The sequence below is a fragment of the Halyomorpha halys genome, unplaced genomic scaffold (genome assembly GCF_000696795.3).
Source record: "Halyomorpha halys isolate HHAL.00 unplaced genomic scaffold, Hhal_1.1 Scaffold78.1, whole genome shotgun sequence".
Taxonomy (NCBI): Eukaryota; Metazoa; Arthropoda; class Insecta; order Hemiptera; family Pentatomidae; genus Halyomorpha; species Halyomorpha halys.
This window is the reverse complement of record NW_027108467.1, coordinates 1,486,793-1,494,488: the sequence shown is the minus strand read 5'-3', so window position 1 is coordinate 1,494,488 and position 7,696 is coordinate 1,486,793. Positions and strand designations below refer to the sequence as shown.

The following is a 7,696-nucleotide window of genomic DNA, read 5'->3' as shown; positions in this document are numbered from 1 at the left end:
ATTTTTGTTGATAGTTTTAAAGATATAGAGCTTCAAATGAAAAAAATATTTTTTAACGTTTTGAAAAAGCCGCCATTTTTTATTCCCCCTAACTATACTTGGCACTCATCAATTTTGACTAGTAATTATACATAGTGTTCATTAAATTAATCAAAAATTGGTGGGAGATAACTTGTACTATACCGATAATAAGGCTCATTTCTATTTCAAGATATTTAATAACATCAATTTATATTTCTAGTTTCTTTTGATTATTAATTTTTCCAATTTATTTGATGCTCCTAAATGTAAAATATTATTGACAATAAATCCGAATAATTAGTATTTGAAGATACTGTAAATTACTTTAATCTTTCTGTCTTTAAATTACATTATGAATTTTGATTGTTATTCTCAACACCGTTTAATTTTTTTACTTTACTTATAACCTTGCAAATATAGGTGCAAATAGATGGTGAAATCCGATCGATTGTAAACATAATCGATTGTTTATAATTTTATTAGTAAGTGTTAAGCAATATCTATAATTCATTTTTTTCAAATCTATATTTCATTTTAGATGTTGGACAGATGGAGCTTATAGCTAAAATTGCAATAGAAACGATATTTGTTTATTAATGGTTCATTCCTGAATAAGGGCCGTATCCATGGCAATTTTAGCTATTAGTTTCATTTATAGATACTTTTTGCTCATCTCTGGTTTTAGCAAACTTAAAATATTCCTACCGCTGGCCTATTACTTATTATATTGAGGATAGATTATTAATTATAGTTAATATGGACGAAAAACATTCAGATTTTTTTTTTATTATTTTTTAGTTAGTGAATCTCGTTTCAATCTCACAGCCCTGACGAAGCCCAGCAAAGTGGGGCAAAACGTTAATTAACAATAAAAAGTTTTCTTTTACTATTTTGATATCTTTATTGACCACCACCCGGACTATCTTCCTACAATTGCCCATTTTACATTTTGTTATACCAAACCGAAGGGAAAAAAAAAAAACATTATTGAATTATAACAAAATACATTGGATAATTGATTTATGTATACTTAAATATATGTTTAGTTCTTTTGAGTTTATATCTACGGGTTCTTGTAATTTCCTTGTAATATTTGTAAGTGTAATTTCCTATTTCTGTGATTAGATGGTTTGATGAGTTGGGGCCATACTGGAAGAAATTGTGTGTCAGTTTATATACATCTAATCCTGTACGGTGTCTATCTTCAATTCTGTGTGCATTTTAGATATTCTTATGTATTATGGATAGTTATTTGTTTTGAAATACTTTTTATTTTTTTTTACACTAGTTGAACTAGTTAAACTCCATAACGGCATAAGTTAAGATGGGTCTTAGTACAGCTTTGTAAATTATGAATTTATTCATATTGGATAATAAACATTGCTAGTGTTATCAAATCAGCGCGGAGGTATCGCAGGGCAGCATTTCAAATCCAGTTTTGTACTCTATAGAGGGGTATTCATGATCTTTTGTTAAATGTTAAATGTTTTACTATGTTAAATGTTATAAGTATATGATTGTGATCAGCCCTATTTTAAAGTTATGTTAAATGCTAAATGCATAAGAGCTCCTAGCGGAATTTTTGAGCAACTTGTTTTATAACCTTTTCTTCCAAAACTTCATGCTATTCTTTACTTCTGAGTTTTGATTACAGTAATTTATTACAATATTACTAAATTGAATGAAAAGTGGAAATTTTGCGACTGAGTGCCTTGTTGATCTTCTTACTGGTTAGGAAGGGAAACAAGATGATCTAATTGAACACTGTCATTACATTACTATTATTGCCATCCATTGCTTTATTAGTTGTAAAAACATCCAAAACAATACTAACACAATCAAAACACAAACTACGATCAACTAACCTAACACAACAAACAAAAGGGTGAAGAGCACAGCTGGTCTGTTGTGTGACGCCATTCTTTAGTTAACAGACGTATTAACAGGCTCTCAACCATGTTATATGTTATATAGTTTTAACATGGTAAAAGATGGAAATATTTCTCCGTTTAACATAAGTTTTTCTATTTAACATGTTAAACTAAAGATCATGAAACTCCTTATATACACCTTCGACATTCCACAAAAAACAAAATACTCTCGACTTACGCAGAAGACACTGTTTTACTTTCCACGGATCCAATCCGATCACAGCTCCTCAAAACGTACAGACTTATTTAAATTTATTACAAAATTAGTTTGATAAATGGCATTCAATAATTTGCACACGAAAATCAAATCAAGTTACATTTATGCTTGGACGTTTAGAATACTCAGCTAACACTTTGCTTTTTCCCGTTGCTGAAACAAACAGAGATAAAATACTTTAGAGTCAAGATAGACTGATCTGGAAATCACATATTAACTTTGAAAAAAAGACTGACTCACCTTCTTTCATTACTAATACGACTACTACTTCATACAAATAATTTATCACTTGATAACAAAATACTTATATACTAATATGGCCTCAGATGTGTGACTCCTTCAAAGAATCTCACTTTCAGATATTTCATTCAAAATTCACTTAAAGTCCCTTTTACATCACAAGCAAATCATTACACAAGGACTTGGACATACCATTTGTGACAGACATAATAAAAAACCATACAAAGTTTTTTATGACTAACTTGCTGGACACTCCAACATACTGGTACAAACCTTATAATACAAGAGCCGGGAAGAAAAAAAGGCAATTCTTTTAAAATTTTTTGAGGTTAATTACTTCCATTTTTGAATGAATGGTAGACATGATTTCCCATATGAAATCAAGAGGTGATTATTATAGTATAAATTAAAATATATAAGAATGAAGATTGGTGTTATGTTAGTTTTATTATTGTTGTAGGTTTTTATAGTGCATGAACATGGGACAGTGGTCCCGAAACGTTGTACAATATCATGAATAAATAATAAATAATTCATTCAAAAATGGTGATAACCACATTAAAGTGATTAACCTAAAAAAATTTTTAATAGAATTGACTCACCAGACTTCCTAGAGAGATAATCCAGAAAAAAAGGCAGTTATTTTATCACAACTTTTTATTACTTTAATGAAAACTATGTATAATTACTAATCAAAACTGATGAGTCTGCTAAGTATAGGTATGGGGAATAAAAAATGGCGACTATGTCAAAACCTTAAAAAAACATTAATTTTTCATTAAAAACTACCAACAACATTAGAAAATCTAAGAGAACATTATTTAAAAAAGAGTAAATTTGCTGAAATATTAGCCCTAATAGAGCTATTTACGTCTAATAGTTAATCAGTAATCAGACTAATCAGTAGTCAGTTAATTTATTTTAAGAAATCTATATCTCAGGAACTATGTGATGTAAAGATGTCTATTAGCAATCAAATTAAAGCTAGTTTAATGAGCTATAAAGTAGTTTATGACACTTATCTTCGTAGGGGTAGTAGTTTTTATGATATTCACATATGAATATATATTTGACAAATGAATATTTGTCCGAACAACTATAAATCAATTTTTTTTAGCAAATTTCATGAAAACTACTATTCCTACGAAAATAAACGCCATAAACTACTTTATAGCTCATTAAACTAGCTTTAATTTGAGTGCTTATAGACATCTGTACGTCACATAGTTCCTGAGATATAGATTTCTCAAAATAAATTAACTAACTACTGATATTTCAGTACGTTCCATACAACATTTTTATGAAATGTTGCTTTTTAAAAAGCTATAATCTCGAGAACTATTGAACGTAAATAGCTCTATTAGGGCGTACGTTTTAGCAAATTTACTCTACTCTAAATGATCCTCTCTTAGATTTTCTATTGTTGGTAGTTGTAAAGATATAGAGCTCCGCATAAAACATTAATTATTTTTAACGTTTAGAAACAGCCGCCATTTTTTATCCCCCCCTACTTATACTTGGCAGACTGGTCAATTTTGACTAGTAATTATACTTAGTTTTTAATTAAGTAATCAAAAATTGGGGTGAAATAACTGCCTTTTTTCTCCTCTAGGGCTCTTGTACTATTACTGACTGATATTAGTACCACAGAAGACTAGAGTGCCTCTGGAGCAGAGATCTGCAATCTAAGGACTACGTTAGTTGGAAAGCTTCTCCCCTAACAATGTCATAATAATCCTGTGTTTAGGTTTTCTAATCTGGCAAAAATTTACACTAAATCCCAAACGACATATACAAACTTTCGAATAAAAAAAAAAATGTATTCCTTGTAACGAGAGAATCCCTGAAAACTGGAGTATGAATAAATAACAGCTGAGTTTATATTGAAACGTGTGACCAGACACAATAGACAATAGAATCCAATGATTGAGTTCCATTTATCAAATTCAACTTCAACTGCGTTCCAAATTCTGTTATTGTTAAAAGACATTTAGAAAACCATAACTGTTATTGCATACTAATCTAGTATATTTTCATGTCATATTAATGTGGTACGTTTTACCAAAGAGGTTAGTAAATATAGTATAGGATGTGCATGATCCAAACGATTAATAAACGTTTGAATCGATAATCACCATTTGGAGAAGTTTTATGTTAGGTCGGGTTTAAAACAGGGCGATTCTATACTACCTATCTTATTTAATCCAGCACTAGAATACGATATTAAAAGTGTGTTGAATACCGAAAAGGGTTTAACTTTAGGTGGTAATATACAGGTAATTGGTATTATGGGCTGGGGACAAGGAAACTATAGAACTAAATATACGTTGATAGATATCGATATAGGTATCGAAATAAATACAGAAACAATAAGGTATATGGTTGGCAGTAGAAAAGGAAGCAACTTCAGTGATATAGATATAGAAAGAAATACTTTTGAACAGGTAAAGATGTTTAACAATATAGAACCTAAGATAACTTTTTAAAAAATTAATTAAAAAAAAAAATTGATTAGGATATAAAGGGAAACTGGCTATTATTTTTAAATTTCGAGTTTGTTTAGCATGCGCCTTCTCTCCAGAGATTTAAAAGTTAGAATTCACGAACTATTATCCTTCCCACTGCGAAATGGAGGGGCTCTTACACTGAAGAAATAACATGTTAACAACTTTAAAGGTACCTCCACACGCTTGCCAAGCCGTGGCGAATTCGCGCATACGCAAGCAGGTGGATGGGTTGAGTTGGTCTAAATTCGTTGCCGATCCATCAAGAGTCAGTTTTTGGACACAAATCAAAGGGGGTTCGTGAGAGCCCTTGTATAGCATCTCCACCATTGTTCTTTGTTTAGTTGCAACTGAGAGCTTTTAGAAGGTATAAGGTGTTGTTTGTTATTACTTGTTAAATGTAATAAGTTTGAACATAAAAATAGTTAACATGTTTGCCTATAAAATAGTGTACATCTGCCATATCTGCCTCTCTGAAAAACACTGGCATGTGGATACGGAGTTTGGATGTTTCCTTTGTTTACCGAGCATTTGTACAAGTCTCCGATTTGCGGCAAGTGGCCAATATGTAGATCCGCCTTAAGGTTTTTAAAAATACAGTGCTACGTAAAATATTCAGTCCAAAAAAAGGTGAGTTGATCGGAGAATTCAGAAGGCTAAATAATTCTGAATTGAGGACATATTTTTTTTTGGTCATTTATGATATACTGGGGGGAGGAGAGGGTATCTACAGAGTACTAACCAATTCTAACTATTGTGGATCAAGTTTTTATTTCGTGGGAACGACACAAAAATTAAAGTATCCCCCCCATACCGGATTCAAACCGGCGCCGCTGCAGTCAGGAGCTATTAAAGTTGGCGCTTTAACACTCGGCTACAAACGGCCTTGAATTAAAGGAACTGGACTCATTGCTGCGAATAAGGTGGGCATGTAACATTGTTATACTTACCTACCGAAGGTATCTTTGAAATTTTAATAAACACTAAACCAACCGACATCCGAAAGATAAACCCAAACGTGGGTGGAAGGATTGCTTCAAGACAGTTAGTAGATCTGGGTTTGGACAAACTTCTCTGGACGGAGAAAAAATTATCTCACTAATTTTAATTTTTAAACAAAATATTCTACACTTCGGCTAACATGCAATCTTCAGGAACGAAAATTATATTCTAGTATAGACTCGACTTTTAAATTAAAGCAGGTTATAAAATGGTTTCATGATGGCTGTAATCGGACGAACTTACACCGGTTATTTCTCGGCCCTCTGAATCAAAGTTCACGGCCAAATGTTTTGTACTGTCAACATTACTTATCGATTATAAATTTATACTGTAGAATAAGAATACATTTATATGTGAGTGTTTATTTATACTCAAAGATTAATAAGGGGGAATAAATTATACTGTAGAATTTAATTTGTCTCATTTAAATTATTTATGAAAGGAATATGGTCCGGGTGTGGTCAAAAAAAAAAACCGAAATAGTAGAAATATACTATTTTAATAGTATATTTCTAGTATTTGAGTTTTTTTTTTTTTTTTTGACCGCACCCGGACCATATTCCTTTCATCTTTACACACGGTCAACCAATAATCTTCCATTAAATTATTTATATTAACAATTTAATTAATATTACTCTAGGATTTTAGTTTCTCAATAATATTCGCTAATAATTGATAATAGACTAAAGTATTACTGTAACATTAATTAGTACTCGCTTTGGCGGTACATATTCTAAGATTGGAACGATACAGAAAAGATTAGCTTGGCTCCTGCGCAAGGATGACACGCAAAGTCGTGAAGCGTTCCACATTTTTGAGTTGAGCTTTGGGGCTCCACTAAACCTTCGAATTCCTCTCGTATCCAATCTTTACAATCCAAAATCCTTCGTAAAATCCTCACTGCTCCTTATTTTGTTACTAATAAAACCATCCATAAAGACCTAAATGTTCCTTATGTAACCGATCTAGCCCGAATCCGATATTATTGCTTCCATAATAAACTCCCTAACCACCCAAACCCACTAGTTTCTAAGCTTGCTTCCTCTTCCATTCCTGGCAATCCTCCAAGGCGCCTGAAAAGAAGATGGCCTCGTGTCCTTATATTGTAAACTGTTTTTAGAGATCTACTACTGGGTAGTTTCTCTACATCCTGTATCATATCATTATGTCATTATGATCAAATTTACTTGTTGTATTTTTTATACAGTTCTAAATATCAATAAATAAAAAAAACGAAAAAAAAACATTAATTAAATTGTAAACCTAAATATTTTAAATTAGACATTAAGTTCTACAGAATAAAGTTATAATCAATAAGTAATTTGGGCAGTGGATTTTAATTTAGAGGACTGTGGAATAAACAGTGCAAATCCGTATGGTTACAGCCATCTTGAAACCCTTTTATAACCTGCTTTAATTTGAAAGTGGAGTATATGAGAGTCTATACTAAAAGGAGCAAATGAAATTTTAGTTCTTGATTATGGTATGTTAGCTGAAGCCATAGCTGTTCAAATATTCAAAGAACATTTTGTTTAAAAATTAAAATATATGAAATAATTTGACCTTCAAATTTAACAAATTATTTTTACTATGAATGATGTACTTTAATTATTCTATATATCCTTTTATTCATTGGTTGTTATCTTGTTCTTTGTTCTTAGCCCTGATGAAAGATAGAAATTCTGGCTGAAACGTTGGCACTATTAAATAAGTTATTTTAACTTATTTGTGTTATTCTCTGATTCCAACCAACTTCTCATATACAAAACTGTCGTGCAATA

The 7,696-nt window shown here is 31.2% G+C and overlaps 1 non-coding gene across 1 annotated transcript; it reads left to right on the top strand.

The window, feature by feature from the left end:
• Positions 1 to 6,624: 6,624 nt before the first annotated feature.
• LOC112210243 (U6 spliceosomal RNA) lies at positions 6,625 to 6,731 on the top strand. The gene has a single exon (XR_002945052.1). It is a non-coding gene; the product is annotated as a U6 spliceosomal RNA (small nuclear RNA).
• The last annotated feature ends 965 nt before the right edge of the window (positions 6,732 to 7,696 follow it).